The following is a 9602-nucleotide window of genomic DNA, read 5'->3' on the forward strand; positions in this document are numbered from 1 at the left end:
ATGAGTTTTTGATACTAACCCTGACCTCACATAACCAAGGCAGTGCGTTTTTTCACAGCCACCTTTTCTGGATTTACTATTTGTTTTCCCTGGTTTTGCTTGCCAAAAGCACTACCACATGCTGAGACAACCTGAAGCCAAACAACAAAGCCATTGCAAATGACTACCCAAACTCGCCTGTTAAATATATACAATAAGCAGCTGAATAGGAGATTCCATTTCTTTGCACCGCATGTCTTTCATGTCAGCTCTGGCGCTGGTAGGCACTGCTTATAAACAGAAAATGTTAACTATGTTTCAAAGATGCACATAATCCTCAGACTGCACACTTTATAAGTTAAAGAATGTAAGTGTTGCATTTGACTGTGGCATAAAATGGTATCAAAGAAGTCCAAAGCCAATTCCTGCTACAATTAAAATCAATTCAAATCTCATATGCAAAGAACTATTTCTGGTTACTGTTACTTACCAGACAGATGACAAACTTTAGCCTCAAAACTAGTAGTCCCTGATTTCAAGGCATCCACATAGAGCAGACAAGATGCTCAGGCTTATCTCCAGAACTCCATACCCACTTTCCCTGACCCACAAGGATAAGGGAACAATGGACTGCCCCAAGATTTTCACCTCTGGCACCCACCACACCACCACATCCAGCATCACATTTCTTCCAAAGCATTACTGTCATATGGTTTAAGCATATGAAGACAGTTTTAACAAACAAAAAATTGCGAGTGATTGAGAACTAAATTATTAATAAGAAACTATGAGAAGTATTTTGTAAGATTTGGTGTCTCTTCCTCATTTCCAACACAACAAAACTATTTTTGTTATCTACCTAGATGTACTGAATTACTTTCCCAGTATTCTTACATTTTATAACTAAAGGGCTAAGCTGTGAATGCCTTTATTTTAATATTCTCTCACAAGGCTGGCCTTGAGTCTGTTAGCATAGTAGCCAAAAAAATTGCTATTTTAAATTGGGACAATATAAGATAAATATACTGCGTCAAGCTATGACTAGAAACATCCAAGAAAACTTAGACCACTGAATTACACAATTCATCCTACATAGCCAATCTTGAGCTTCCATTACTCTGTAAAAAATCAGTTTGGCCTAAAAGCTCATAAATCTCTCAATCTCAGACTACATTTTCCAGTGAATTCAAGCTGTCTTTCAGTCAGGTTTATATTTCACTCATTAGACACGCACAGCATCCACCCCAATGTGCATTAGAATGCTAAATTTCCTGCTTTTGCAGAGTTGCTGTGGTCTTACATTATTTTTATTTACTGGACACTTGATTTTTCATTATAAATACACACAAATGCACTGAATTTAACAGTAACTGTTCTCCTTCGCTCCCAAACAGCTTTTCTGGGCAGTCTGTGCCCCCTCTGTCCCCATTAGAGCAAAAGGCAAACATGCATCTCACTTCTGGTTATCTGCATAGCACTAAGAGAACGAACCGATTCTATGTCACCGTCAGTGTTAGGGAAAACTGGGCATCACGTGTTTGCTTCAGCCATGGGCTGCAAAGGCAGGTGCAGCCAGTCCAGATTTTAACAGCAATGCAGCAGAACCTGGAGCACCATGACAGGAATATTCTCCAGGCAAGTTGGTTGGGACCCCACGGGCCACAATCACAGAGCAGATGTAAAATTGCAGCCACCCGGGTGTGCTCTTATCAGCTGGCATGACATGATATGTGTCAGAAACGAAAAGCACTACGTGCCCGATCTGCCCTACACCCACATTAGCTCACTCGTAATATATGCAGAGTCAGGAAAACATCTCTGCCTTCTAGTTTCTCAGCAGCTATGAAAATAGCCGGATCTGCAACTCGCTCTCCAAAGAGGACTGCAATTCCACAGCCCACAGAAAGCTATGACAGGGGAAGGCAAAAAGATGCTGTAGTTTTCCAGCTGAGGCACAAGTTCCCATGCCTCTTAAAAAGCAGATTTATAGATGATGGCAGGCAAAGAAGTCTTGGTAAATTGCTCCTTTTCACGCTGATCCTTCCAGAAAGCAGATGCAGCATATACGCTGCACTGACCGCAACTGGGATTTAGGCAAATCGTTATGCCAAATTGCTTTTCCTGACACCGGTACGTGATGGCAGCGGATGTCACACACACACACGCACACACCCACCCACCCAGCCCAGTGATGGAGAGCGGAGCTGGCAGCTCGCTGCACCCCACGGAGAGGATGGGAAGATCCAGGCCGCGGTGGGTTCCCTTCCACAAACCGAGACGCGGTCAGAGCGCCCGGCAGCACCTCCTGCGGGAGCGGGCTCTGCGCCCGTCCTGCCGCGGCCACTCCACCGACGGACGGAAAATCTCCACAGCCCCCCCCCTTCCCGTTTCGCCAAAGAAACGATGCCGGGTGGGTATAACAAGAATAAATAAATCAAACCCAGCAAACCAGCGCGGTCGGTATGCACAGCTCCGCGCGGGGTTATTCCGCCAGCGTTAAACACAGCGATCACACAGGCGAAACAGGCGAAAGCCCACAACTGCCCGCGGGCGGCTGCCGCTCGGGGCAGGTGCAGAGCCGCGCCGCTCGCCCCGCGATGCCCGCACCGCCGCGCCAAGCACACGGAGCTGCCGTCCCCGCCGTCCCCGCAGCCCCCGCAGCCGAGAGGAGCCGCGAGGGCGGGAGCGGGCCTGCCGCCCCCCACCCGGCAACCCACCTCACCTCACCCCTCTCTGCGCAGCCCGCCTGCGGGCCCACCGGCCTCCCCGGCACCCCACGACGCGGGCACTCGAACTCCAACCACCGCACCTGGTGCGGGTCCGCGCCGCCTCCTCAGCAGGCAGGGCGGCTCCGGCGGGGGGGTTAACGCAGCGTAGGGCGGAAAGCCCGGCAGGCAGCCGCTCCGCCTGCTGCCACCATCTTCCTCCTGCCGCCGGCGGCACCGCACCGCCCTCTCCGCGTCAGAGCACCCGCCCGCCTCGCCGCGCCTCGGCCCGCCCCGCCCCGCCTTGCCCAGCCCCGTTCCGCCGCGGGAGCCGAGGAAGGCCGCCGAGGGTGGGTGAAGCGCTGAAGTGCCCAGGTGGGGCCTCGCGGAAGCCGGAGCGCTGCTGAGTCGGAGGTGCCGCACGACGGGGCCCAGCGCCGGCCCTCCTCACCTCACCTTTCGCACCGGCTAGCAGCCTCGGCTCCGCCGCCATGAGCAGCAGGCGAGAGAGGATGTGCGACCGCACTGCGGGCCCCGAACAGTTGTCAGCCGGCCTTGGGCATCCTTCACATATGCACGCCCGACCAGAGTGTGCGAGCAGCCTCCGTAAAGGCTTTTTGATGGCCTGTAACGTCCTTACCACTGCCTCCTTCCTGCCTGCTCCCGTGTTCGCGTATACAGACACGGGAGTCTTTAGGTGTATTATTAGTCCTCGCGCTGCATCTACAGCCCGGGCTGTACCAGCTATGGAATCCTGTAGCTGCTTCTCCAGGCTGCTGTGCACTTCACTGCCTCAGAGATTCCACACATACAAGCAAAATCCTAAATTTCTCAAGATAGTGGCTTGCACTTTATGGTGTTTAAATCAATATGGCTGGACAGTCATAACCCAAATAAACTTGTCAGAAGAAATAAACTTTTTCCTTCCTTTTCTTTTTCTCTTTTTTTTCTCTCTCTCTTTTTTTTTTCTTTTTTTAAGCAGAATTGATACCTAATCAGTTTTTCATTTTAGAAACCATAGGAGACTTTAAGGTCCCTGACAGCTAAGGCAAAACTGTGGCATTTGCAACCCAAACTGGTACATTCTGACAGTATTGTGAATTTGTTTCTTCAGAGAATGTGGTAAGCATCTGTGAAGTGTTCAGGCATACTCCACCACAAACTGTCATAAGTAATCTATACATATAAAGGTTTGCAATTAGTTACTATGATAACACAGTGTTAGTTTGGAATATAATTCTGGTTTCACCCTCCCAAAAACATACCCAAAAGATAGTTTCTGGTTCTTGGAAACAGGGTAGTGACTATTCCCCCATTATGATATGGTTCAGCCCCTCTGTATGTGCAGCTGAGTCTTTATACCCCAGCCAAATTGCTGCGGTGCTCTGCAAGTGAAGACATTGAACATGAGACTGTGAAAAAAAGAATGTTGTTGAAAAAGAAGGAAGAAGTTAAGAAAATGTGAGTGACTTTTGTTGCTTAGACAACTGATACTAAAATCCTTTCCTCTATTTTTAATACATTGCAACACTTTGGGTTTTTCCTCTCTTGTTAATAGTTTTTATTCATTGACTTTTTTTCTCCTATCATGGGGACATCTTCCAGCTTGACAACTTTCGTAGTGAAAATAACAAAACCTGGAGGAGATCTCTGTTCCCTTCTTTTCTGTGGCCTGTGTATACGGCCCTGGTACAGTTTCAGGCTACCAGAATTTAGGGTGCATGGAATGAGTGTGAGAGACTTCCAAAGCTACTGATTTTGGGGTAGTTACATTAGGTAAAACACTTGTGATTAAATTCCTGCTTTCTATCCAGGCCTCTCAAAACAATGAAGCAGTTAGGCCCCAATGTGATGTAAATTTGCCTTGTTTTACTAGGGAGGTTTGACCAGGTGACCTCTAGAAGTCCCTCCCGGCACACCTTATTCTGTTACAGTCTTACAAGTTGCATATCCTAAATACATTTTTCTTACAGAACTCCACTCTCCCCCATTTTACCTCACAGCTCATCATGACAGCTCTTCTAGCACCCAAGTTGTCTGTGAACCTAAAGAGATGCTGCTGCCACTGCAAAAGTACTAGTATGATGCATTAGCATTGACCTTCAGGCTCTTGCATGGTTTCAATATAATCATCATGTGTCAGTTATTCTTTCAATTTTTTGCAATTAAAATGGTGGAAATCACAGTCTGCTTGTTTTCAAGGTAAAGCTTTCATTTATGCAACACAGTTTTGTTCTAGCTTTTTCTGAAAATGTAGGAATAAATTTTGAGTTCTGTAAAACCAAACTTAGATTAAAGTCCTGGACAAATGTAAAGTGCCCCTTTAAAACTGACCAGTTCACACTTAAATACAGTAAATAAAACCTGACTGAAAAACTTGTATCAAAAGGACCAAGTCTAAGCTGCAACATTTATGAAACGAAGTAATGCTGTGGATGAATCTATACAATTTGCTGGGCACTAAAAAAAACCCTCGGGAAGGTGACGGTTTTCTACGCCATTGTGTTCACCTGTAACATATGCAAATTGCCCAGCTTCTGGCATAATCAGACACTCTTGCTCCATAAATAATGCTGTTTATGCTGTACCCATTTTTCATAGAACCATAAAACAGTTTGGGTTGGAAGGGACCTTAAAGCTCATCTAGTTCCAACCTCCCCTGCCATGGGCAAGGACATCTTCCACTAGACCAGGCTGCTCAAAGCCCTCTCCTGTTCTCATGGAAAGTGTCCCTGTCACAAGGGGCCATTGGATATAGTTTCCTTCCCCCTCTTCCCCATATTTCAGTTTAAAGACAAGCGTTTGCGTCAGTTTCTGAATACCCACATTGCTGCTCTGGGCTTTATGGACAGTATCATATGGAGTTTATAAATCTGTTGCACAACATCAGAGTCTGCCTTTGTTCTTGTAATATTTCAGAGTCATTTGGCACAAGCTGCTGTGTGAGTATTGGCAGAACATCTATCTCATAGGGAAGAGCCTGGCCCAGGTTTCATACTGACATCGCATTAGCTGAGCCTGGATATTTCTAAGGGGAAGAAGGTATGCTTAAGGTTTCTCTTTTCAGGAAAAAACTATGCTCTCTAAAGTACATTAACTGTATGCAGCATGTCTACACTCCACCTCTTTTTATGTACCCATGAGCCTAGATAAACGCCTTGGGCATGGCAGCTCAGACCCTTTTCACTACATTAGCCTACTTATCTAGTCAGCTTGTATGTATCTTCAGGAATTGGACATTGTAATGATTTTAGGTCTGTGAGTTGTTACTTTCAGCCTTAGGCCAAAGAGAAAACAGCTCACACAGGCTAAAAAGACCAGTGCAAGTCTGGCATAGTTTTAAGGTCAAATAGCTCAAGGTTCACAAGAGACAGAAATGAATGCTTTTTACTGTCTAAAAGATTGGGATTACAGCTTTCATATGTCAAAAAGCATTAATCCCTGACTAGTGGTGTGTGAATTACCTGTTGCTGGAAGACTGTCTTCTGTTTCAGAGGTACTTGCTGGTACTGAAGTAGGTGGCTTTCAGAAATATAAAGTATTTAAAATTATAATATTGGACCAATGAACTGCAGGAAGACATTTTTCTGAATAAAATCTCCTTCAGAAAATAAAATCAGCTGGCTCACCTCCTTGATTACTTGGTCTGAAATAGCTAAGTCAGGAGTATGGAGATCTAAAAACCAGATCTATGGCTTTCAAGCCTAGAAGTCACCAGTATTGTCAACTATTCTGACTTCACATATAATATACCTGTAAAATTTCACTGTGTGCGTCTGCATCCAGTCTGTAACTCATTAGCAGCACAACAAACACCTAGGTTCCACTGGCATTTTCCTTCATAAAGTGGTTTCCCATGTCAGGGAATGATACCTTAACATATCTTCAAGTACTCTAGACAAGTGCACAACGAGGACCCCTGCCATTTTCTTTATTTGAATAGGTGTAGTCTTTAAGGTAGTACTGGAAGATACTACCTTAAAGTAGGTAAGGTAGTCTTTTAAGGCTTTATTCAGTAAATGCTTCTTTTCCCTTTTCTTTGATTGTATCTTATGACATGCCAGCAAGGTAGCCCCTAATTAACTGAGATTCAGTACCCCTTGAAGTTTTTGAGTGCTGTTTCAAGCACTGATCATTGCTCCCAAAAAATTCAATGCAGATTTCTACAGATCTTATTTTCTGTTGATTTCGGTCATCCCATTGGCCAAGCTTTGGAGGAGACATTCCCTGTATTGAAATAGAAAACTTCACTTCTATTGGATTGCAGTTACTGGAGCCTGCCTGCCCACCCACAGCCTGTAAAACCATGTTGTCCCTGTTTCCTAATGTTATAATGATCTGAGGGGACAGTATATCCCTAGTTATGCTTTAGAAGCATTTACCTTGCCTGAGGGACCATATACTAAATATTTAATTAATTTGAATTATAAAGTATGCAGCCTCATCTGTGGAAGGGCCTTAAACAGACAGCTGGCAAGGAGAAAGCTCTTCAGGGTATAATAAAGTAAAACTGCTGTGCCCTCCAGAACACTAGGCAATAGGCTTAATCACAAAATAAATCCCAAAGATATAAAAAAATTCTGGAAGCCTGAGGTATAATAAAAAGGAACTAATAATCAGTCAGGAATCAGCCATATGGATAATATCATCATATGCAGTAGTATTTGAGGAATTCAGCAACAGTGCATTGAAGTAGGCAATTTTGAAAATATGGAAGTCTGAAAAAGGAGTGTAATCTGCTTGAAGCTCACTCTCAATTTACTAGCCCCGATTTTACACTCTGTAGAGAATTTTGCTTCACTCTTCCACTTCACTAGTGAATTAGTCACTTTTTTCATAAGGTTTTTACAGGTTTTTTTGAGACATAAGCATAGATAAGCAATAAAGCTGATTGTGGTTCTTTATATAGAACTGTTGAATAAACCAAAACTGTATTTTCCTAAAAAGCTGTAACAGTTTAAAGACAATTTGATAGAAATCTCCTTTGTATTAATGATTAGAATATATTCAGACTATGACGTGAACACGTTAGGACTTTTAATGACCACAGTGATGGAAAATAAAATGTATTTTCCAGGTGTAGCAGTTGGAAAAAGTATCTGTGCAGTTGAGCATAAAGAACTTGACTTACAATCAGATTGAAGAATTTATTTATATAAAATACCTGGCTTCATACTTCTTTGGCTGTTTTTCCTCACAGCAGCCTTGAACAGAATGTTACATTTACCAAAGCTAATGAATTCAGAAAGAGTATCTTGCATTTAGTACATCCAGCTGGGATTTTTCGTAGTTTCCATATGGATGTACAAGAGAATCTCTAGCAAAACTATACATTGGGAGCCTCTCAGAAGGAATAAAAATGTTATATTAACTATGCTAGCTGCCCTTGTAGTTTTATGATGATAGATCTTTAGTAGGTTTAGAGGAGCCAGCATGTTCAGTGGGAAGGGGAGCTTGGAGAAGACTGACTCAATGTACTGTACCTTACACTCTTCATCTACCTCCGTAAGTGGGATTTTGAGGGGCTGACCTGTTGGCAGAATCCTGATTGTTTGCAGCTGCTGGAACAAGGAGTGGAAGTCTGAGGGTCCTGGTGTTAACCACAGCCATTGCCATTGTCTCCCAGTGGCTGTGTGGTACGAATGCATTTTCAGGCAAGATGGAAGAAATAAGATCTTGCTGAAAATGACTTCTTCTTGCCCTCACCAAGAAGTTCTGTAGTATGAATATTTTCCTTCTGAATGCCTTTTGTGCTAAGCTTATCAAGGACATTTCAATGTCATTTGTATGTCTCTTTCTGTTTTCCAGGCCTTTCTTTTCAGACCCAATTTATTTTGCTCAGCAGTCTTTGCCAGTACTCTGCCAAAGTGCACCAAATAGCTCCACTGCTAGTTTTATATGCTCATTTACCTGCTTGTGAGGTCTACACAGTGGAGGGGATAATTCAGCAGTACCCTGATCTTCCCCATCTAAGACCTAAGAACAGATGGAGATAGGACACTGTCAAACCACTCAAATGACCTTCTCTAACAGCAAACTCTGCAGAGTCCCAACCTGCGGTTCAGATTTATCTATATAGGGAAAAAAGTTAAAAGAGATGTTCTGGACTGTGTGCTTTCTAGCAGTGCTGATAGCTTCACCTCTGGTTTGTCCTTCTATTGCAGTGCAGTTTCTGAGGTGTCTCAGCAAGGGAGATGTGGGAGAGTTTAAAACCTAATTTGGAGAAGGCAGCAGGGGTGCGTGGTTTGCAAGGTTGAAAGAAGCATAGGACTTGGCAAGGTCAGTGCCTATTCCATCTGTTGTTCAGGCAGGGGAAGCCCTTGCCAAGGATACTTACAGGGAGCACAGAGAGTAGGAGTGTTTGTTCTACAGAACAAGAAACCCCACCAAAAAACTCTATCATTAATCAGGCAACGGGATTATTTTCCTGGTTGGAAATTTTTGTCATTTCAGCAGCAAGACAAATAATACCCTTACTGGTGGGCTGGTTCCTGGAGTCAGGTACTTCCAGCACTGCATGTGGTGCCATAGAAACCAGCCATGGCATCCGCCCAACTGCTTGGCAAAACCAGGCTAGAATTTGGCTCAGCTACAGTTTTCAAACCCATAGCCTCCTGCATGCAATTTCAGGCTTTAAGTTAATGACTTGGCACCAGTACCGTTCACAACAACTTTGGTTTTGGATTTCAGCAAGTGGGAAGAACCTCAGCTGAGGCATTCCCACTGGGAGCCCCAAAGAGTCCAAGAGAGAGCAAAAGGAGATACTCCCAGTGAAGTATCCCCAGAGCCACAAACTCCTACTGCTAGCAATCTACTAGGTCCAGCACATTGCTTGCACATTCAGGATTTCAGACTCACTGCAAGTCTTATTTTTTTTGAGGTGAAGCTCGTGACAGGTATCAGGTGTGATCTTTTACT

The 9602-nt window shown here is 44.3% G+C and overlaps 1 protein-coding gene across 2 annotated transcripts in view; it reads right to left on the minus strand.

The window, feature by feature from the left end:
- APBA1 (amyloid beta precursor protein binding family A member 1) overlaps positions 1–3162 on the minus strand; it is a 93129-nt gene extending 89967 nt beyond the window's left edge. The window contains exon 1 of one of the 2 annotated variants that reach the window (XM_057402159.1): positions 3141–3162. The gene's annotated coding sequence lies outside the window, so the exon portion shown is untranslated. Of the gene's footprint in view, positions 1–2788; positions 2921–3140 lie in introns of those variants that run through there. The other variant, XM_057402158.1, reaches the window with a different exon arrangement.
- Between the last annotated feature and the right edge of the window lie 6440 nt (positions 3163–9602).

Source organism: Pezoporus wallicus, unplaced genomic scaffold, assembly GCF_028554395.1.
Source record: "Pezoporus wallicus isolate ANWC-B61680 ecotype Strahan unplaced genomic scaffold, APGP_CSIRO_Pwel_v1 contig_6275, whole genome shotgun sequence".
In the NCBI taxonomy this organism is placed as follows: domain Eukaryota; kingdom Metazoa; phylum Chordata; class Aves; order Psittaciformes; family Psittacidae; genus Pezoporus; species Pezoporus wallicus.